General features: G+C 42.6%; 2 long non-coding RNA genes across 2 annotated transcripts; one reads left to right on the top strand and one right to left on the bottom strand.

Annotated features, from left to right (window-relative positions):
- The first annotated feature begins 11,773 nt into the window (after positions 1–11,773).
- LOC123472579 lies at positions 11,774–12,549 on the top strand. Its single transcript, XR_006647062.1, has 4 exons — positions 11,774–11,934; positions 11,996–12,109; positions 12,185–12,318; positions 12,388–12,549. It is a non-coding gene; the product is annotated as an uncharacterized LOC123472579 (long non-coding RNA).
- A 2,796-nt stretch (positions 12,550–15,345) lies between these two features.
- Positions 15,346–16,079, bottom strand: LOC123472578. Its single transcript, XR_006647061.1, has 4 exons — positions 15,895–16,079; positions 15,720–15,833; positions 15,511–15,644; positions 15,346–15,441 (listed from the first exon to the last, which is right to left on the bottom strand). It is a non-coding gene; the product is annotated as an uncharacterized LOC123472578 (long non-coding RNA).
- Positions 16,080–24,552: the final 8,473 nt, after the last annotated feature.

The raw sequence follows: 24,552 nt of genomic DNA, 5'->3' as shown, positions 1-24,552 counted from the left end.
ACAAAATTACCGGGTCTAGACAGCCTGTAGCTAGCTAGTTACAGACATGTTACTAGCCTGAACCACCAAGCATGTATGAAACTTACTAGAATCATAGAAACAAACAGCTAGCCATCCACTAGCATGTTAAAGGCAAGCACGTCAACTAATATGATCCTTCTTCCTACTGCTAACATTTTTCTAAGGGTAGCAGTAAATTTTTCCTCTTCTGCATCGGCTAACAATGACTGCAGCACGACTTCGTTTACTCATAGACAACGAGCTGCATCTTCAATAATTTTCTCACTGCAGCACAAATTCGTTACTTGTGGGTAACGAGCTGCGTCTAAAAAATTAAAACTCTGCAGCACTAATTCGTCACTTACGGGTAACGAGTTGCGTCTCCACCAATTGTCACACGGGTTGTATTTAAACGAGCTCAGATGAATACAACAAGTGAATAAGAACTTTATTCATATATAGACACATGCAAAGCATAAGGAACATTTTATAATACATGAACTACATTTACCCGTGTGTATGGCTTCCATATCAACAAATTTGCTCTTGACTTTCATATCATCAGACTGAATCCAGTAATTGATCTGGTCTCGAGGCTTGAAATCTCTATAAACTCACGAGATTCTTGGTTATTCTGGATTGTTTCGTTTCGTTAACTGAATTTTTTAATACAATAAATCAATCGAGATCCTATGCAGGAATAAGCCGAAAGCTGATTCTCTGTCGACATATGTCCATTGAAATCTTTTCTCAGTCGCTGTCTTCCTCCTCACCAACAGGTGACGCTTGCGAAGATAATACCTTGGCTCCTTTCAGTTTTTCTGGAGCCCGTAAAAAACGTTTTTTTTGTTTCTTTTTCCCAACTGAGAATCATTTGCGTCTGGTAGGGTCTTACGCACACCCTCTGAAACAATAAGATTGTTTAGATATTAACAATCTTAAACAAAAAATACTCGTCGACTTACCTTGAACAGCAGTAACAATTTTAAAACCTGCAATTTTATGTTTCTTCACATACCCTTTTATTCTTATACACCAATTGCAAGCAGATCGACACTCCTTCGTTGTTATTCGATCCCACGCCCTAGATACCGTTTCGGCAACAGTATCGCCCCCACATCTCTTTACTAGAAGAACCTTAGAATTCAAATGCATAAAATACTTGATGGTTTTAGGAATAATAAAAACTTGGAGTTTACCACAGCATCAAACGTCTTGAGTTCCGACAATAACTTTTTCTCAAATGCTTGAAATTCAGTAACGCATTTAAGTAGAAGTCCATCAAAATTATCTCTTTCAATTTAAGGAGTAATTTTTCGATAAATTTTTTCTTCGGGATCTCTGATCCGCAAATCAATCTTTCTTGACATTTCTAGTACTTGCTGAAGAGCCTTCATGACCATCAAATGCTCACGGGATGGCCCATTACTTATGTTGATACTTGCTTTCTGAAATAATAAACAAATTTTAAAAGAAAGTTATTTGTTGTTCCAATTCACGTATTTTAATACAGTACCCACGCCAGGTATTGGATCACCTCGGTCCAAAAATGCCGTCGGGTAACTTGGTTGTAACTTGGGTCCCTTTCTCGCCCCTCAACCTCTCCCATACCTGACGGCAAAGCCGCGGGTAGGGACAACGAATGCAGCACATGTCGGGGGTGATCAAATATTTCAAAATGATCATTTTTCCCATATAACAACTATACTTTTTATAAATTAAAAATCAGAAAGATAAAGAATAGTCCTTTATCTTTCTGATATAAAAAAATTAACCTCGTACGAGCAATTTTAGCATTAAAAAAAAATTCACGCGCGAGACACCATGAGGCCTATCTCGCGCGGGTTAAAACGCCTTATTTGGACCGAGGTGATCCAATACCTGGCGTGGGTACTGTATATACCTTCGTATTCATCAAATTCATGAAGCCATCATTAGATTCATTCACTGAAGACTGAACTTACACCAATTGAGAAGAGGTCCGTTACATCGCCATCTAGTCAACAATTTGGGTTGATTGACATGATAGATAGTAATGAATGATTCTGCAACAACTTTTGAACTTACCCATAGCATCGAATGGACTGAATAGTGATGTGGCGTCGACAAAACCTGCCTTATCTTGAGATTTGTTGTTTTCAAGTTTCTGTGGACTCCAACTGATGTACTGCTGTGCCGGATGAGCGGCGTCACTTGTCTTTCGGTGCTCCGACTCCCAGTTGAGATTGCCAGCAAGTCATGGCTTTCTAAGTTCTAAGACCAACTTGGGCTTGCCAGCAAGTCTTGGCTTTCTAAGTTTTGAAACCCACTTGGTCTTAACAGCAAGTCTTGGCTTGCTTGAACTGGGCTTACTGGCAATTGAATTTCCAAGCATGCGTAAGTCCTACAAAACATGTCAGGTGATGGTTCTTCTATTTTGCTTCAATGTTTGAAAAAAACGAATAAATTACTACAGACAAATTTCACAACAAACAACAAAGGAAACATTATATAGCTGATGCTGTTGAAGTTGAAGCGGGCAAGAAGTGGTTTGGTACTGATGATAATTTGTCAACCAGCATGGTGGCAGCACGTCATGGACCTTCATCGTCTGATTAAGACGGTCTCTTATCCTTTGAACTCTTATTCTTTTGACTCTTATTCTTTGGACTTTTATCCTGATCATGTTGAGGACTATATGGCCCAGTTGGCTTCTTCGTTCTTTCTCCTTTACCACCTTCTTTCACTGTTCGTGTATCTAAATCTGAATTCTTTGTAGCTCGGTCTAAGTTTTACCTCGCTAATTTGTAAGATTCTGAAAGAGTAAAATGGACAAGTTAGACTCACATAATTACAAAAATGGAATTTCAGAACACCAAACGGGAATCGCATCTCTGCAAAATATTTATCCCAGTGAGGTCCACCCTTTGGTTCGGCTCTACGAGTGCATCTTAAAAAATAATTGTCTGTAGGCCAATAACAACATAAAGCCATCATAACTCCATCGACTCCACGAGTAGGATCCTGAACTTGAATTTCATAAATCCAATTTGACGGAACCACACAAGTTTCTAAGCCTCAGGAGCGTATATAATCAATTATCCAAAATAGCCCATCCTACATTAAAAAATTTTAGAACCAAAAAATTCACAGTGGAAAACAGTACATTGCAGAATGTTACTACTATAGAGTACCCGCAAAAAGTGTTTGAACACGGGCTTGTTTTGGACTTTTTTACATGGGGTCTTATGGCAGCGGGTACCTAGCGGGGACCGGGAAATAGGGCAACAAAAAATATCAGAAAAGCAATAAAATTTTACAGTTTTGCTAACAAAAACAATGAGCTATAGGGTAAAAATTTTTTAAATTTATTATCAATAGGATTTGCTGATCAGCATGCAGGTCAACAAATAACCGAACACTAACCTTAGCTTCTATAGTGTCTTATGGCACCATGCCCTTTTTATAGATATTTATTTCGTATGTAAGGAATCAATATGGTACATAATACAATTATTCCGTTACATAAAAACTCTTTCAAACATAGGCTATGTTAATGAGTATAGTGTAATGTTAGTATTTAATTAAGGGAATTTTTTTTTAACAGCGAGGGTCATACTTTTTTCCCCGAAAAAACTAGTTTAATTTCTTGCCACTAGGGGCACTGGTTTTACAAAGGAAAAGGTTTTCACCTTATTACCATTTTTTTCAAAAAGGAAAACGAATCCAGAAACAGCCTAATGTTTTTTCAAGATTAGAGATCCAACACATCTTACATTGATAGCCAAATGAAATCCCGTGTGAATATCCTTAGAATATCCGACGGTGCTTTTTAGGGCGGTCAAAACCACTAAAAACTACATCTGTCAAACATCCCAATCGAAGGTCGGGCTGTCCGGCGGATATCCCTAAGATGTACTCAACATCCGACCTCGACATCTATCGCACATCCGACGGACTGTCTTGTGTTATATATGCTTGCCTATTTACTTGTGGTGTGACTCGGGCCGTCCATTTGGAGTTAACGAAAACTAGTATGTCCGTGCGTGATTTCCTCCTAGTATTTAGAAGATTCTCAGTTAGAAGGGGTAGCGTGTCTTATTGAGGAATAGCATAATGTACTGGGTTGCTAAACCCTAGTTGCTGTTTAGCACCCTCCTTCTTTCTGTATCGCTCCGCCATTCTGTCTCGCTACTTACTTGCCTATTGCACTCTCTCAACAGCAGAGTCTGTGACTCCACTGGATTAAACTCTGTGTTAATTCTCTTATATATTTCGTGTCTCATCATTACTCAGAATTTTCCCCATTCATGTAACTGTCTCATGATTCATGTTCAGTGTGATGAATACAGAGAGATAGAAGTCAGTCTGTCGTGTACATTTCTAACAGGTTATGGGCCCAGGCACGTGTTCTCTATACTGATGCAACATAGATCTGTGTCGCAGACTAGACATAAAACACATTGACAAATTTGATGGCACTAACTACCAACAATGGAAGCACGGTCTCCTTATGGAGTTGTAATTGGTTGAGCTCCTAGATATTGTTGAGGTATTTGATATTTAAATTCTTGGTATTATACCAAATGCTGGTTACGCCAACATGTGACCAATGTTTATAATGTTTTCCTTCTTACACCCAGGGTTACGAACAGTGCCCTGATGAGATATTTGCAGATGATGCAAATTTTGAAGACGAAAATAATTATCCTATACCTACAAACATTGGCGCTCTAAAGGAGTGGAGAAAGAAAGACTGCATTGCAAGGACATTTCTAACATGTCTGTCATGTACTCGGACAATGCCCAGACATTCAGGTGCATCTCCAACCATCTGCAGGTCTTAAGATTCGATCCAGCCATCCACGACCTTCTGGCAATGCGAAAAACCGAGTGGATATTTTCCGCCAGACTATCCCCATGGCGGGGAGGGTTTTGGGAACGCATGGTGCGGACGATGAAGGATTTACTCTGGCTACTGCGGCGATCCAATGGTCACGCATGCTTGGAATATGACGAACAAGAAGTCAGTTTTATTGAGACCGAGAGTGTGGTGAATACTAGGCCACTCACCTACGTGGCTGAAGGGAGCGATGGTCCGTTCCCCATCACCCCAAATCAGTTTCTAAATAATTGACGTTTGAATCGAACTCTGCCAGAACCAGCAGTAAACCTCATGGCCCCCGATGCAACAAACGCACGCCTATTGGAAATGGATCGGCAACGCCGGAAATATGTCAGCGACATCTGCGAGTGCTTCGTGATGGATTACCTACTCCAAATCGACAAGTTCCACTGCAAAGGAAGACCCGGCCACAAGATCCGGGTAGGAGAAGTTGTCGTCATTGATGACGACAACACCAGACGCCTCATGTGGACGGTAGAAGTGGTAAAGGAATTGATCACTATCAGAGACGGGTTAATCCGTTCAGTGATGGTCAACACGCCGAAGGGGAACCTAATCAACCGCGCCATCTAGTCGCTACATCCCCTAGAGCCACGTGAAGACCAACCGGAAGACGTCGAGTTTCCGCTTACGCTGGAGTTGGAGTCGAAGAAAGAAAAGGTACCTCAATCCGTGTCTGACGCGGATCTGGTCGAACAGGACGAGCCGTGGAGCACGGGCTCTGGTGGGGAGTATGTTGGGAATACAACGCATTCCCAACAGCAGACGACCCGGACTGGGCACCGGACACGCCCACCACAACGTTTTTTGTTGTATGATTTGGTCGGCCCTCGGTAGGGGGCCACCATCTTAAGATTGCATTATGTGTAAGCCCCACCCTCGGCCTATCGGCGTTACTATGTACAGGGCAAGGGGCATTCAGTAACAAAATACACCCCGCACAGCTCACACATTTAACCAGTTCTCCCATGTTTCATCATCTTACATCTTTAATTTCATCTCTAATAGGGTAAAGTCAGCACACGGGCTGGAGGGTGGATTGATAGCTTGATACGATGGGTGAGTTGTCGGCCAGATAGATAGATGTTGATTTATTAAGAACAACGAAGTGAGTAATTCGACGGCAAACTATCGGATGACGTCCAAATGCAATTGAGGTATAGAAGGTCAAATATAGCGAGCGCATCGTGGGCAGAAAAGAATTCGATTTTACGGATAACTGTTAACTGATGGGCTACCCCCATCAAATGTTTAATTGTGTAAGCAGATAGAATGGACTATGGGAGGCTATTCATTAAGTTTTATGGAAACATAAAACAGGCGGCTACAGTAGGGAGATCAATGCAAAGTAAAGCGTTTAAGCAAAGTCAATTTCTTTGTTTATTACTAAATCAAATGCAAATTCTAGAAAGGAAATACATCTTATATAGCGGCATTGGAACCCCAGGCAACCACAAAACAACGCGTAAAAATTCCTTAGCCTTATTCTTCGGCCTTGGACGGCCCCAAAAATACTGGTCTATGCTGTATAAAGTACAAAAATGTGTCTGTACGATTCATGTTCTTGCAACTAGCTCCACCGTTTTTTTATTGCGCAATAATTTGGGTCGCCTGGGACATTGATTTGGCTGCTCCTCCCTTTCGGGGGGATTGGTAAAACAGTACGACAATTCAGATGTTTGGCTCCTCCCTCTTTGCTCTTACGCTCTGGCGGTGAAGTGGAGAAACTTGCTGCAATAATTTTTTTTATTAATGAATTCGGTTTTTATTCATAGGGAATGCACATCACACATTTCCGAAATTTGGAATAAAAAATATATTGTCGTAAATGTTGTTACCAGATGGCCCTCATCGTGCACGCCAGGAAGGCAAGAAAAGAGGGAGATAGAAGCAGAACCGTGTGAAGGATCGCGCGGGTCGGTTGTTCTTTTCAGTTTTCACGCCAGTTATTTCCCCTGTGTAAGTGAATTCATCCGGAAATACAATAAATGTGAGATCTCGTGCAGGTTTTTTCTTGTAGGGAGATTCGGGTTTTCACAACATTTGAGGGCTCGACCGGGATATTCGGTCTTAGAAAAGTCGGGAAACTGACTACCAGCCAACAAAGGACCGAGGGAGAGCGGTCGCTATTTTGTGTCAGGACAGAGACGGAGACAAACTTGTCAGGTCAACAATATTTGAGTGTGTGTTTATCACACGATTTGAATCAAACTGCCGAGAAAGGTGGAACAGCAAGATTAGCAAAGCTATTCATGCGGCGATACATAAAGAACGTCACAAAATACGGAGAAAAATACGACTGGAGTTAGCCGAATAAAACAAACAAGTAGAAGATAAAACGTCGATAGAAAACAAATCAAACGCCTTACCCACAGTTCAAAGTACCGAAGAACCGTTATTAGGTCTTGAAGGCGAGTTTGTGTTACAGCTCAAAATAGAACCTGCCGACAAAGTTTGTTAAATTCCACAAATCATGTTCACCATTCCATCGTTTCGGTCCAAAGCTTAGGCTGGTCGGGTCGTTGCATGGAGGGGTGATCTCGTGCGTGAATGGGCTCACAGTGTCGGTGTGGCGTAGGATCGTGCGTTAAGTGTAGGTGCGTAAAGGAGGGAAAACTGTGCAACGACCGGTGTTCGTGTTCTCACGACCGCTGCGTTAATTGGCATGAAGAAGAGTTTTCAGACGTGTCTGAGTACATTAGTGAAATTTGGTTATACCACCAGCAACAAAACATCATGGATCCATTACTAGCAGCTGCTTTGACGGGGATAGCCAATGCTCAATTGGGGTTGCAACAGGCCTTGGTTGGACTTGGAGCGGGCAAGCAAATCAACCCGCTCCCGTGGTTGCTACTTTCGATCCCAACGTCGGAAGGGCGGCATTAGGAAGAGATTTCTTCTTTGATGGGGCGACAGAAGAAAAATTCTTTGAGTGGCAGGCGGCAGTGCAACGCGTTAGCGTTACCGAAGGATGGAACCCAGAACAAACGAGACAGGTAGCACTAAGGAATCTAAGAGGAGATGCTGCATCGTGGCATGATCAAGTAGGAGTGAATATCCCCGATTTTGATGACTGGATGAATTCACTGAAGAGAACCTTTGTACGGGCACTAATTGAAAGCTCTTGGTAAGCTCTAGTCGCTGGCAGATTCCAAAGACCGGATGAGCCAGGAACACAATACGCATTGGCAAAATCAGCTCTCTGTCGACGCAGACCAACGCCAATCACTGAGGCAGAAATCGTAACTTACCTTATTCGAGAACTTCATCGTCAAGAACACATCGCAGTGATGTATGCTCAACCACCTGCAAATCTCACAGATTTTATTGTCAAGATCCAACGATTAGAACAGATTATTGGCGTAAAAAAACAAAGTAAGTTGGATTGTCGGGGTGTTTTAAATGTGGTTTCTTCAGGAAAAGTTTCATCGGCGGAGACAGCAGGTAAATTGACTTTGGATGTACTTATGGCAAAGTTAAATACTATTGTCGCGGGTGAAAAAGGGGAAATGTTTATCTCTTCACAGAGATGATTCACCCGCTCATTGATCTACGCTGCGACCGTGGGAATGAATCATTGCAGATAATCAGCGCTAGAAGTAGATACGGAGACATGCGCTCTGGAAGGGGCGTAATTAGCATAGCAGTATAAATGCAAGTGTGAAATTCGGTAAGAGACAAGTTCCCTGGTTTCCCTAGAGGTCTTCAGACGCTTCTCCAACTTTTGGTAATGGTTATCCCTTTTTGTTCAAATTAAACCATTGTTTAGAATTTAAGTCATCACTTGTTGTATTCGTTTGTGCTTGTTTAAATGCAACCAGTGTGACAATTGGTGGAGACGCAGCTCGTTACCCGTAAGTGACGAATTAGTGCTGCAGAGTTTTAATTTTTTGAGACGCAGCTCGTTACCAGTTAGTAACGAATTTGTGCTGCGGTTTGGCAATTGTTGAAGACGCAGCTCGTTGCCTTAGAGTAAACGAAGTCGTGCTGCAGTCATAGTTAGCCGATGCCGAAGAGGACAAACCCACGGCTACCTAGTTGCCCAAGAGACCTCAGCCGACGATTACATCCGCTTCGAGAACTGTCAAGCGTTCCGGTAGAAACTTCACCTACCCCAGCCTCATCGTTGAAGAGTGGAACTTCCTTTGTTGGTGAAGCCCTAAATTTTGATGGTCCTATTCCAAAGGACCATTTGACCGAAGAAGATGACAGTCAGGGTGAATCAGTCGAGACTGCAAGAGATTCAGACTCGGATTCAGAAACCGATGTCGTTTTGAGAGCTGCAAGTCCAGTTGTTCCAGTCAGTGAACAACAATTTATAGTGCCATTAGGGCATATTGTGCAGCCACAAAGACAAGCTATGGCAGCTGTCAGAAAATTTATTAGCCCGCCTATCTTTCGAGGTAGTCCGGATGAAGATGCGCGCCAATGGATGGAGCGTTATGAGACAATTTCCTCCCATGATGGATGGGGTGACGCCGAAAAACGTAATAATTTCAATATGTACTTGGACGATACTGCAAGAAACTGGTTCCTGTGTGCAAGAAACCCGAAGGACTGGGAAGATACGACGGCACAACCTGCTGCAGGAGGAAACCCTGCCACGCCTGCATTTACCGGTCTTCGTTCGATGTTTATAAAAGAGTTTCAACCGGACAACTATGGTCTTTTCCAAGAGACAAGACTAAGAAGCAGAATACAAGGAATGGATGAGCCAACTGTTAGGTACTATTCGATTAGATCGACTTCGATTAGATTTTCATAGAAAAATTTACCCGTTGAAACCTAAAACATGTGAAGAATTTTTAACACTGGCAAAAGCTTATATGGAAGCATCACTCATGTCAGAAGCAAAAGGATGGAAGGATGCGGCAATGGAACCACAGAAACCTCTTGAGCAGACACCTAACCTTTCCGTCGTCTATCTAGACCAGCAAGCAGAATTTATGAATCAATGCGTGGGTTAATCCAAGACACCTGTGAGAAATTAATGGCGAAGGAAAAGAACGAGCAAGAGAAAGCAAAAGGGCCCTACAAGCCAAAAGGACGTTCTACTGAAGGGAAACCATTTTGTTTCCATTGGAAGAGACCCGGACACATCACTCGGTACTGTTTCAAAAATCCGGAATCTCCAAATTATAAAGCTTCGATACGGGATACAGCGCCAGCTACGACGTCAATGGCGAATGTAGTAGTAAATCTGGTGACCCAAGCTCCTAACGTACAGGAAGAAAAACACCTGTTAAACTTCGATGGAACCAACTTTATTAAAGAACCTGTGTTTTGCGGTGAGGTGAATGCAACGGCAGTGATTGATACCGGTGCAGCAGTGACAGTGACCTCTCCTGAATTATTGAAGAAAACACAATTCGTTCAGCAGCCATGGAATGGTTCCGGAATTATTCTCGCAAACGGTTCACGAGCGATGCCCGAAGGAGCAGCCGAAATCCTGGTGACGCTCAAAAACAGATCTGTGAAAGAAAAAGCAATCATAATGGCAATGTCAGGAATTGAACTTTTGATGGGAAATGATTTTCTCAAACAATTTGGATCTATACGGATTAATTACCAGGCGGAGAAACCTCTTCTCACTATGGGTGATTTATCGCTTGCGGTAATCTCCCTCCCTGCGAAGGAAGAAACAGAAGATACCATTTTAGTATCTAACGAGCGTCAGGAAATTCCAGCGTATTCAATTTAACCGGTTCCAGCGAAAGTTTCTAGTAAACTGGAAGGCGCTTGTGTCCTGAAACCATCAACACTGATTGCCACAACCAGTCTGTCTACGGGTCACGCCCTCGTGCAGAAGGACCTGGAAAACATTCTTGTGGCAAATCTGTCTCCCAAATCAGTACGGCTGGAGAAAGGTGTAACATTGGGGACTTTAGAAGACTTTAAAGAAGTGGAAAACACAAAAGAATCTGGTGAAGCTCAAGGAACAAATGCTGCGATTGAGGAAATGGATCAAAAAATTAAAAAATTATTGGATAATTTGAAAAGCAGAATTGGAGAAAACCTGCACGAAGATAAAAAAAAGTGAGGTATTGAAAATTCTCAAAAAATCCATCAGCTGTTTCGCATTTAGTGAAGATGATTTGGGGCACTGTACGTTGGTGGAGCACGACATTAACACTGGAGTTAACCCTCCAATTCACCAGCTTCCTTGTAAGAGTGTCTGGAAGGAACGAGCTGTAATCCAAGAACAGGTGAAAGGAATGTTACGCCAGGGAATAATTGAACACTCAGACAGCCCTTGGTCTTCGCCTGTGGTCCTAGTAAAGAAGAAAGATGGAACGTTGCGTTTTTGTGTTGATTATCGCAAACTTAATGCAGTGACCGTGAAAGATTCCTACCCGCTACCTCAAGTGGCCGATACATTGAGCCACCTGGAGGGGGCTACAATCTTCTCCAGCATGGATCTCCAATCCAGATATCACCAGGTGCTAGTCGTCAGCAAGGATAAACCGAAAACAGCTTTCGTAACTGCGGATGGATTATATCAGTTCCATGCTCTTCCATTTGGATTAACTAATGCCCCGGGCACATTTCAGCGGGCAATGGATATTATTTTAGCCGGACTTCGATGGACAACGTGCCTGGTGTACAGTATCCTCAAAAAAAATCCGAATGCGATTTTTTTGGGGGAAACCATCTAGCGGCTGGTGAAATAAGTAAACGTCGAAAAAACTGGATAAGTTACGAATTATGCGGAATTCCTTTGAAAATGGAATGACGAATGGCGTCTGCTCCTGTTATTCAGTAATAAATTGTTGGTCTCATCTGAAATGTGAAAAAAGTTGTGACGTGTTAATTTATCATTTCCAGATTGGTGCACTCTGAAGTGTTGCAGGAACTTGCAAGCTTTAGTCACAGAGGAACCAACTCGCTTCTGATGTTGTCCGTTTCAAGTCTCATATAAACATAGCTGCTGATTTACTGTCTTGTGAGATTTCTGTCAGAAATGGTGCTACTGTGACCGACAAGGCTCTTTTGACATGAGAGTTGTGCCAATTCATCTATAATGAACCTCCACTTGGATCCTTGGAATCGTAAGTAATACTACATAATGGGATGTTCAACCCGCTCAGTTCATTTTATTTGTCGTTACAGAAAAGCCATTGTGGAACTTCTCCTCGACAGTATGTTGGGTAGTGAACTCTGTGAAAGTTCTTTTGTGCATGGCATCACGGTTTTGTTGACACTACTACAGGTTCACAGGGATCCGTAAGTCTCAATTTACTTCAGTTTTATGTGGGCCGATGCAACAATCCCTATAACAATAACTATTTTATTTTTTAGACAATTGCTGTCCAGCGAGCCAGAAGTATTGATTTCTAGCTGATGCTGTCGTTTCACCTTGTTTTCGAAACACTGTGGAGGACATCATTCCACGTTTAAAAGACTTTCATCAAATTCTGTCTCAACTTCCTAATGTAATAATGATTTTAGAAGTCGTTGAATATTTAATTAATGTATTTTTACGCCGACTCTATGCAACTCAGACCTGGCCCTGCAACATTCAGCCCCAGTGCTAAACCACTTAGCCCCGGCTCCAAGTTACTGTGCCCTGGCCTACACTTCCATTCCGTGGCTCTTCGCTGCTCTACTCTCGCTCAGTGCTACACCACTCGGCCCCGGCTCAAAGTTACTATGCCCCGGCCTACACTTCCCCTCCGTGGCTCTACGCTGCTCTACTCTGCCCCAGTGCTACACCACTTGACCCCGGCTCTACACAAGACGGCTCTACAACAGTGCCACAGCCCTACGTCATTCTGCCCAAGCCCTACACCAGTCTCCCTAGTGTCAGATTTGCAATATAATATCATATTTGTATATATTGTTTGTTGTACTGTGTGTTTCTGAAATAAAAAGATATTTAAAACAATATTTTCGTTTAATGAGTTTGTGTATTTCAATACTTTGTCCAATGCCCTTCATTTTCAACAATAAGACGAAGACGGTTGATCATGGTAAGGGCAAGTTTTCGCCAATAGTTTGCATTGTTGCTGTACCCCTCCCAAATAGAATTTGCCCTCTCAAAAACTTCGTCGGCAGTACGAGGTCGAAAAAACTCACAGTCTTTAACGATGTCACCCCAAACGTTCTCGATCGGGTTGAGATCTGCCCCCTTAGCCAGCCAGGGAAGAACATCTAATTCTGGATGATCTTCAAACCAATTCTTGATGATATGGGCTCCATGAATGGGAGACCTATCGTGGACAAACAGAACGTGGATCCCTTCTGGAAATCTAAGATGAACTGAAGGAAGTAAGGTGTCTCCCAGGATTTCCAAATATTTTTCGGAGTTGAATTTTCCGTGAATGTGGACGAAATCACCGGGTCCCCTTGCGGAAAACCATGCCCATACAGGAACAGTTTTTCTTCCACTCCGGTCTTTTATCTGGACGTGGTTGTTGTCGAAACGGGTCCCATCACGCCGGTAAACAAACACTCGTCCACACTCGTCCGATCTAACATGAATTTACTATTAGATTCAGATTATCTATTAAAAAATATATTAATCTTAACATTACCCAAAGGTTTTTTCGTCAGTAAAAATTGCATTTTCCCAATACGCTTCGGTTGGGTTCATAAAGTGGAACGCAAACTCTAAGCGCAAATTGCGTGCTGTGGCGTTAAAAATAATTTACGCGCAGCACGCCTGGGATGAATATTCTTTTTTTTAAGAACACTTATGATTGTGTTTGGTGACACAGCAACATTGAAGACATCTACGACATTAAACCATGTTAATTATTTTTAATGTGATCTTGTAACATTAAACTTGCCTGCGATTTCTTGCGCTGTTGTGATAGGTTTTGCAGCAACCGCCTGAACGATATGTTCTTCATCCGCAGGTGTCAATTTTTTGGGTCTACCGGAACCCCTTTGCCTAATTATTTCACCTGTTTCGCGATAACGTGTTTGCCATAAAAATACGGTACTGCACGATATTCCCATACGCTCACTTATAAAAGAAACTGTTCTACCAAATTCGGTAAATGCAATAATACTTGCGCGTTCCTGATCGTTTAAATGTTTTCGGCCACGATCAGCACGAAACATGGTGACGAATGAAATACCTGTTAAATTCTAACTTTAGCAGATATTTTTCTAACGACTGAACGACCCCCCCCCCCCCAACTTGCTCCATTTCTATATGACCTTGATGCGAGTAATATTGGGATAGGTAAAGTCAGGTTATTTTGCGGGGTGTGGGTAAGTAAACTCTTTGCTAGCTATATGTATGACCTTATATAACATTATTTAGATTGAGTGGCCTTGACCACATCCGGTGAAAAATATACTTGGAAAGTATACCATTTCTGTCTTGTATACACATATTATTTCATTTTTCCCTTTTCAACCTCCATACCCTGGGGTGACTTGTAAAAAAAGGGTGTGAGAACACGGTAGACTGTAAAAAGGTGATACTCGTCGTGAGTCCTATCACCATTTCGCCTTTTATTCTAGAACATGACACAACAACAATTGTTCGCCGTGCAATTTTCGTCCTCATCTTTTTCTTTCTGGAAAAATTGTATTTTCGTCGATGACCATAGATTTGGGTATTTATAAATTTGATTTGTGTGATTCATTTATTTATTTGATTTTATAGTATTTTTTAAATTTCAGAAATTAATGCAGCAGGAGATTTAATCTCAATTCCAATGCGCTGTTCCCGTCAACGATCGGTGCTGGTTACCGGGTGCGTGTCATACGATTGCCCAAGAGGGATCCACCGCGTTGAAGAACCTCGCAGCATCAACCAGTATTTGGGTGTTTTGCAAAACGTTGCTGCTGTCGGGAGAACCATCGTCCATTTGAGAAGTCCCATTCGTTCATCCCCAAGAGTGAAAACATGGATTGCATCCCGGGACATGTCCAGCATATTGTGGCCAACGCAAAGTACGGACATCATGCCAATGACATCCATTTGGCGGAATTTCATCAGAGAATTCAACATGACCAGTCCGGTGATAGGTAATTTCGATGAATTGTGGGGCGAAATTCAATCGTCTTGGTTATCTTTCGTGGAAAATGAATATTTTGTATTGTCTGCCACTGTAGGATATTTATGGCTTGATTTAAGCAATATCGTGGAAGAATACAATGCCAAAAGATGAATTGAACTGTGTATTTTGGTAGAATTCAAAGATTCCATTAGGAGAGAGCAACAACTGACAAGGGCCGAATTTGATTTTAAGTCTTTTTATTTAAAAAAAAAACTGCATAAAATTGATATATTCAAAACAAAAACTGTTGTAGGAAGGGGCAGATTGTTGTAGGGATGAGGCAGAATGACGTATGCTGGGGCACTGTTGGGTAGAGCCGGGGCTAAGTGGTGTAGCACTGGGCGAGAGTAGAGCAGCGTAGAGCCACGAAGGGGAAGTATAGGCCGGGGCACAGTAACTTGGAGCCGGGGCCAAGTGGTGTAGAACTGAGCCAGAGTAGAGCAGCGAAGAGCCACGGAATGGAAGTGTAGGCCAGGGCACAGTAACTTGGAGCCGGGGCTAAGTGGTTTAGCACTGGGGCTGAATGTTGCAGGGCCAGGTCTGAGTTGCATAGAGTCGGCGTAAAAATACATTAATTAAATATTCAACGACTTCTAAAATCATTATTACATTAGGAAGTTGAGACAGAATTTGATGAAAGTCTTTTAAACGTGGAATGATGTCCTCCACAGTGTTTCGAAAACAAGGTGAAACGACAGCATCAGCTAGAAATCAATACTTCTGGCTCGCTGGACAGCAATTGTCTAAAAAATAAAATAGTTATTGTTATAGGGATTGTTGCATCGGCCCACATAAAACTGAAGTAAATTGAGACTTACGGATCCCTGTGAACCTGTAGTAGTGTCAACAAAACCGTGATGCCATGCACAAAAGAACTTTCACAGAGTTCACTACCCAACATACTGTCGAGGAGAAGTTCCACAATGGCTTTTCTGTAACGACAAATAAAATGAACTGAGTGGGTTGAACATCCCATTATGTAGTATTACTTACGATTCCAAGGATCCAAGTGGAGGTTCATTATAGATGAATTGGCACAACTCTCATGTCAAGAGAGCCTTGTCGGTCACAGTAGCACCATTTCTGACAGAAATCTCACAAGACAGTAAATCAGCAGCTATGTTTATATGAGACTTGAAACGGACAACATCAGAAGCGAGTTGGTTCCTCTGTGACTAAAGCTTGCAAGTTCCTGCAACACTTCAGAGTGCACCAATCTGGAAATGATAAATTAACACGTCACAACTTTTTTCACATTTCAGATGAGACCAACAATTTATTACTGAATAACAGGAGCAGACGCCATTCGTCATTCCATTTTCAAAGGAATTCCGCATAATTCGTAACTTATCCAGTTTTTTCGACGTTTACTTATTTCACCAGCCGCTAGATGGTTTCCCCCAAAAAAATCGCATTCGGATTTTTTTTGAGGATATTGTACCTAGATGACGTCATCGTCTACTTGGCAACGTTCGAACAACATTTGGAACGACTCCAATCAGTGCTGGATTGCCTTGCAAAAGCCAACCTGAAACTAAAATGGTCAAAGTGCTTATTTGCTAAGAATACATTTAAAGTATTAAGTCACGTCATTACCAAGGAAGGTGTTGGTCCGGATCCTGAAAAACTAGAGGCCGTGGAAAATTTTCCATCTCCAGCAGTAGGCCATTCAACAGCAAATAAAGTCAAACGAGAACAAAGCTTCCTGGGATTGTGCTCCTATTACCGGCGTCACATCCAGAATTTCGCAGCAATCGCACGTCCGCTCACATCGCTAACAAAGAAAGACATTCCATTCATTTGGGGAACGGATCAAGTTAGTAGCTTCAACGCTCTAAAAGTAGCACTTACATCAGCTCCAGTGCTAGCTCATCCAAACTACGGATTGCCGGAGAAATAGGACCCAGACAAATAGGACCCGGAGAAATAGGACCCAAAAAAAGGCCAGGGAGAAATAGAACCCGGTAAAATAGGACCCCTTTTTCTGGCTTTCTTTTTGGGGTCTTATTTCTCCGCTAGATGGCTCCTATTTCGTTTTCTTATAGGTACGGCCTATATAGTTTTCAGCTGACAGAACAGCGTTAGCGTTGATGCCACATTGAAACAACCACAACTTTTTTGTTTGAACTTCGATTTTTTTTTCTTGCATTAATGCATTGCATATAAACTGGTTTATATAGCTCATGTTATAAAAAATTTATTTATGTTCTGTAAGATTGGTAATGTTGAATACCTTTTAATTTGCTCTGGTGGTTGTTGTTCATTAGTCTTAGACATCTTCCTTATTGATATTTAAATGGAATAATACATTTAGAAATTAATTTATCATGTTGAATAGGAAGGGTTTCGTTATATAAAGGTTTCGCGGGTATTAAAGTAATTCAGTTAATTATAAGAAAAAATAAGTTTGGCAACGCTGGAGTGGAAACATAGGCAGCCATTAATGATAGGAGGGAGAAATAGGACCCATCTAGCGGAGAAATAGGACCCTAAAAAGAAAGTAAGAAAAAGGGGTCCTATTTCACCGGGTCCTATTTCTCCATGGCCTTTTTTTGGGTCCTATTTCTCCGGGTCCTATTTGTCTGGGTCCTATTTCTCCGGCTACCAAACTACGATTTACCGATGGAAATTTTACCGGACGCCTGTGGTTTCGGCATAGGAGGTGTACTAGCCCAGCGCATCGATGGAGTCGAAAGACCAGTAGCTTACGCAAGCCGCTTACTATCTAAGTCAGAAACAAATTATTCTATCACAGAGAAAGAATGTCTTGCATTAGTATGGTGCCTTACCGTTTCGATGTTTTGTGTGGGGTTGTCAAGTGAAAGTGATCACCGATCATCAAGCGTTGTGTTGGTTAATGAGCAAGCGGGACCTCGCCGGACGTTTAGCGCGTTGGAGTCTCTCGCTTCAGGAGCACGATATAACTATCGTATATCGTAGTGGGAAAACACACGACAACGCCGACTGCCTCTCACGAAACCCACTTCAGCAGATAGAAGAAATGGAAGATAATCGATATTTCATCGTTGCTGCCATTGGACCAAACGCAGTGGATATCCTTTCTCCCAAAGAAGATGGCTCATTTGTCCGTAAACAAAGAGCGCACCGTGATTGGAGCAAAAAAATCTTGAAGCTCAAGGATGGAAAAGAAAGGGTGAAAAACTTCGTTCTGTGCAACGGAAAACTCTACAAAGAAACTTTTAAGGATGGAAAAAATTACAGAAGATTATGTGTACCTGTGGAATGTCGTGAAAGAATTTTGCAAGCTTATCACGATGACATTGTTTCCGGTCATTTAGGCGTCAAGCGGACTCTCCACAAAATTTGCAGTCGATTCTTTTGGCCGAAAATGAATCTAGACATAACTCGCTACGTTCAGAGTTGCCTGAGCTGTCAAGGAAGAAAAGGAGTCCCAGATAAACCTCCGGGATTCCTGCAGTGCGTTAAAGTAGAAAGACCTTTTGAGAAAATGGGTATGGATCTGCTTGGGCCATTCCCTCTATCTCACATGGGTAACAAAATGATAATTGTTGCAGTAGATTACCTGACTAAATGGGTTCAGCTGAAAGCTATGCCAACCGGCAAAGCAGAGGATGTCGCTGAGTTCTTCGTTAACCAAATTTTTCTTTGCCATGAGGCTCCAGAACAAATCATCACTGATCGAGGAAAATGCTTCGTTGCTGAGTTAACTCAAGCAGTGGTCAAAAAAGCTACACACCAACCACAAAACGACATCCAGTTATCATCCTTGAGCAAATGGGGCTGTGGAAAGAATGAATCATACGTTAGCAGCAATGCTTTCCATGTATGTTAGTACTGACCAACGGGATTGGGATGAGACCCTACAGTATGTGTGCTTTGCGTACAACACAGCCAGGCAAGAATCCACAGGATACTCTCCATTCTTTCTCCTCTACGGACGCGAGCCAAAATTACCAATCGACCTGGAGCTGGGTGCGGATCCGAATCCATTGTTGACAGAAGATGGCGCCACAAGAGATTACGCAGATCGCCTATTGATCGAATTATCGACAGCTAAAGAAATAGGGAAAACTAGAATGGAAGAGGTGAAGAAGAGGACCTTTAAAAGTGTTAAGGAAAACCACGCGGGTGAATTATGAGGTGGCATCGGCAACCGGACGAGGGAAAACCGATATTGTGCACGTCATTCGTATGAAGCCATTCTTTGAAGCTTCAAATGAATGGCAGCTTCCACAAGAAATAGCTCCAAACCAGTTAGAAGAAACCACTGAAAAAGAACACAGGGAAGATCAAGAAATTTAATCACAAGATGTACCAGCAGTTACCAGCCCTCAAGCGGTAGCAGATGACGAGAAAACAGTTACCGAACATCCCACAGCAGATGGCGTCATGGTAGCGCCCCCCCCGCTTCAACTGAAGTAGCACCAGCCCAAAGGCCCATCCGTAACAGAAGACCACCCGCTAGGTACCTAACTTGCTTGGTACCATTCCTGATGCTCCTGTTTACAGTCTTCAATCCAGCAATGGTTACGGCACTGATCCTGAGAGAAAACACGATTTTTAAAGAACATGTAGATGTCGCTTTCAGTGAATCAGCATGGACAATCATAACTGACCTCGATTTAGGGCCGGCTGGAGCAGCAATAGCTTACTTGCAACAGAAAATTCTCCAACAGCAAGTGGCAGTGGCAGACAAGTGGAAGCAGCAAGGGTCTCGACCCCCAAAAATAGCAGCCAAAAGAATTTTCAGCAAATTACGAAGTTTCTCGAAGGAACTTGAAAGCGTGACAAAGTGAGCAATTCACGACCGTGAAAGAAGCCTTAAACACCAACCCAAGAAACCGACGTAGTCTCATCGACGAAGGTGGATCAGCTCTCAAATGGCTTTTTGGCGTTTCAACACAGCAGGACGTAGAAGAATTAAACAGTCAAGTGCAACAGGTTAAGCTGAATCAAAAGGAAATGATACACATTATGGACAAGCAAGCTACCGTTCTGAACGAATCATTGTGGGAATCCAGAGTCAACGCTCAGTTGAATAGAGAGCGATGAGGACAGTTTGCGTCCCTGCAAAGGGTGACCGCACAATTATTAGAGTGGAATACAAAGCTAGAAGAGCTTGACTTAGACCATCTCGAGTATTTCTTCCAGCTGGACGACACGTTTGAGGCGCTGAACCAAATCCTTCAATGGCTACACCAACTTGCCGATAGCCTCAACATAGGATTCAGTCTATTAGCAAACGGGCATTTAGCCCCTCAAATCGTTTCCCCAGCACGGTTTTACGCAGTGATTAAAAATGTCAACCGACAATTACCTAGAGGATGGTCAATTTCCAGCGATGAGCTTTTGGTTGCTTATCGTGAATCCACAGTCACGGTGGCAGCATTGGAACATCATTTCAGGATCTTCATTCAGGTCCCTATCTTCGATCATGCTCAACAGTATAAGCTGTTTCAGATCATCAACCTGCCGGGGGCCGCGGATAATGGAACGCATAGTGTGAGCTTTACCAACTTACCAAACTTTCTTGCAGTAGCAGCTAACCTCGAAACATTCCTGGAACTTTCCAAAGACGACGATTTTGTATTGTAAAAAGTGTTCTACTTAGCCGGGGGGTAGGGGAGTCTACCAATAATACAGTCTACACTTTTTTCCAGACATTTAATACCTAGGGCCAAAAAAAAAGTGTCTGGACTGACATTACCCAACCCCCCTGATAATGATTTTGCGCCAAGACAGCCCTAAATTCCTTAAAAAGGTAAACTATTAATATTTTCTACCCACAGATGGGTTTTTCAAAATAAATCGGTGTTCACCTTTTTGTGCAGGATACTGTACCATTGTGTCAAACTTAGCCTATAATGTCCTCTAGCGAAGAAACAAGAAAAAAAAGAGTTGTGTTAAAAAATGTCTTGAAATTTCAAAAAAAAGGAATACCGGGTTGCTATTGACAAAGGAAAAAATTATAAGGCTTCAGATTCCGGATTCTCCCCCCAGAGGTTCAAAACTTCCAGCGCGACCAGTCGGGCTGCCAGCTGAGCCTCCACCGTGGAGAACAAAACTTCTGAATGGAAGTCGGAACACCGTGGGGACGAATGATAAACATCCTCACCTAACTCAAGCCACCACAGAAGTGTAGCATAGTTGTGGGAATAAAAATCGTGATACTTCGCGAAGCCAGGATACGTACTAAAAAAAAAAAAAAAAAAGGAAACAAAACAAACAAGTTAAAATCATGAGGAAGAAATTTCCTAGAACACAAAGGAAAACATACCTGTAATAGAAGTTCAATTCCCAAACTTCCCCTGAAAACGGTGTAAAATCCAAAGAGGTACCCGTAACCTTAGAATCGTTTAGGAGTGTGGCAAACAGCCTTCAATCACTCACATTGAGACGACGGTACCGGCTCACAGGATTACGGAAGACAATCTCAGCGAAGCGCACAACGGCAACGTCAAAATACCGCCAATCGGACAATACATCGGAAAGGGTAAACATCTTGGAAGACCTGTATCACACCAAGACTGAAAATGAACTGTGCCAGCAGAAAGGCTGTGCCCGATTTTTATTCAGTTTCAATAACTTTCGCGGATCAAAATCATTGCCTATCAGTTCCATTTTTTACATTGGTGTTATAGTTAGTGTTAACAAGGGTAACCTTCATGCTTTATCGCAGGTAGATAAGTACAGTCGGGTCACCTGTCTTGAAGAAGGGGGACCTGTCGCGGGTGAAAAAGGGGAAATGTTTATCTCTTCACAGAGATGATTCACCCGCTCATTGAACTACGCTGCGACCGTGGGAATGAATCATTGCAGATAATCAGCGCTAGAAGTAGATACGGAGACATGCGCTCCAGTAGGGGCGTAATTAGCATAGTAGTATAAATGCAAGTGTAAAATTCGGTAAAAGACGAGTTCCCTGGTATCCCTAGGGGTCTTCAGACGCTTCTCCAACTTTTGGTAATGGTTATCCCTTTTTGTTCGAGTTAAACCATTGTTTAGAATTTAAGTCATCACTTGTTGTATTCGTTTGTGTTTGTTTAAATACAACCAGTGTGACCCTATGGAGGCTGTACTCAAGGACAGACCAACGGGGCCAAAAGTTCATTTTAGTGCCACATCAAGTGGGGATTTACCTCGCCCTACGCTACGCTGTTACGCTTGTAATATGGAAGGACATATGGCTAGATACTGCCCAACCGTACCGGCTCCTTATCAATGCCCAACGTCGCCGGCGGGAAACGCACAGGCTAGCCCAATGGGGCAGGGTCGGCCAAATTAGTTTTACCTCAGCCCTTCATTCAATATCTATCAGCCACACAGTCATTAAAGAATAGCAGTCCCTTTGTTGATATAGATATTTTCCGAGTTGGAAAACAGAGGGCAATGGTGGACACCGGGTCAGGTACTTGCGTGATAGATGTTAAATTACTTTCTGGTCTAACGACGTTCCGGATCGATCGACCTACCTCAATTTGGAAGCCAGTAAACGGAGAAGTACTAAGAATCGAGGGAGAAGTAGAATTAACTACCCGCTTCAAGGGGAAAGTGGTCGATGTTACAGCACTTGTGCTGTCAAGATCAGTGTGGCCCCTTATTTTAGGGACAGATTGGCTGCAAGCAGTTGGTGCGACTATTGAATACAATGCAGGTATGGCTTCAGTGAGTATAAAGGAAAAACAATCGAGTCAAGTGAAAAACCAAACAGACCGGTTGGAACATATAATGGAAATTATACCGCAGCACGACAAATGTAGCGATGCCACTACAGTAAAAACAGCAATTTAGGATAAGGATAAAAAGTTGTCCAGTGAAGAAAACCTTACGTCGGGAGGAAAAAAACCGAGTCTTTCGGTACAAAACACTGAGAATATAACGGAAGAAACTAGACCAGAATTTGGCCATATAAGTTCTTTGATGGAAGAGAATACTGACGTAGCCACCTACGTACCTGGTGGAAACAGTCGATCGATATTTGTTTCGACAACCGGAACAGCTAGTTTGGGCCTTTTACTCCTAATTGCGTCTTGGGGGTGAAAGGTGGATTAGTTAGTGTCCCCGTTTACAATCTTGGAAGAAGTTCATTGTCTTGGACTCGGTTTAGAAGACGCTGGAAAAAAGAGGAATTCGATTTTATTGAAAAGAAGAAAACGGGATCGATTGCATCTATACATCAAGACCAAGATGCAGACGAGGTTAATAAAGATTACAATTTGGAGGACCTAAAAATTACCGAAGGTCTTATGAATGTCGAATAATCAATGTTAAGGGGAGTACTGTTTTATTATCGGAGGTGCTTTTCGAAACAAACGGGAGTAACCCATTTCGCAGAATATAGAATTAAAACCGGTGATTCACAGCCAATAAGAGAAGGCCCACGGCGAGTATCCATGGTTGGAAGAAGAATCCTCCAGGAGCGAGTAGAAGAAATGAAAAATACCGGCATTATCGCAGAATCATCTTGTTCGTGGAGCTCAGCAGTCGTTCTGGTTAAAAAAAACGGTCAACTTCGTTTTTGTATTGACTACCGACGACTTAATGCGATCACAATAAAGGATCTTTACCCCCTGCCACGTTTGGACGATGTCATCGAACGTCTAGCGGGAACTGAATATTTCACTTCATTGGATCTGGCGAGCGGCTACCATCAAATACCAGTGGCATTTGAAGACAGAAAGAAAACTGCGTTTTCCACGCCGGATGGTCTCTACGAGTTCCATCGCCTGCCTGTTGGTCTCTGTGGTGCTTCACCAACTTTTCAACGGTTGATGGATCGCGTTTTGGCTAAACTGAAATGGAAAGAGTGCTTAGTTTACATGGACAATATCCTGGTGATTGGGAAATCGTTCAGTGAGCACTTAGAAAGATTAGGGCAGGTCCTAGAAGCCTTATGTGATGCACGCCTAACACTGAATGTAGAGAAATGTACATTTACTGCAAAAGAAACGACTTATCTTGGCTAAGTCGTTAACAATCAAGGGCTGAAACCCGATCCGGCCAAAGTAAATGCCGTGTCTTGCTTTCCCCGCCCAAAGAATGTGCAGCAACTCAGAAGCTTTCTGGGTTTAGCCTCAATCTATAGAAGGTGCATTAAGAACTTCGCTGCAGTAGCCCAACCATTGCATTACCTGCTGAAGAAAAATGTGCACTTCGAGACTGGGTGGAAAATAGAACAGGAATCGGCATGGGAGACACTGAAGGAATTACTTTCTACAACTCCTCTTCTTAGCCACGACGATGGAGTTTCGCAACTGGAAATATCGGTGGACGCGAGTGCATTAGAGCTGGGTGCAGTACTGTGCATTTATATCAATGACGAATGGAGGCTAGTGACTTTCATTAGCCGAAGCCTTAGCCCGGTGGGAACAGAAGTACCATTCAAATGAACTAGAGGCTGTTGGGCTAGTATGGTGTGTCAAAAAACTACGTCCCTATATCTACGGACGTCGATTTATAGTGAAAACGGACAGTAATGTGTTACGTTGGCTACATAAAAAATGTGATGTACCGGGAAAATTTGCAAGGTGGCTGATGGTACTACAAGAGTATTCATTCGACCTAAGACACATTCAAGGAAAAAAAAATTAGGTAGCGGACGCTTTATCAAGATCTCCAGAAAGCAAAGCGGAACAAACGGACCAAACAGAGCGAATTATATGCGCATTA

Source organism: Daphnia magna, linkage group LG5, assembly GCF_020631705.1.
Source record: "Daphnia magna isolate NIES linkage group LG5, ASM2063170v1.1, whole genome shotgun sequence".
NCBI classification, from domain to species: Eukaryota; Metazoa; Arthropoda; class Branchiopoda; order Diplostraca; family Daphniidae; genus Daphnia; species Daphnia magna.
This window is presented reverse-complemented; position numbering and strand designations above follow the sequence as displayed.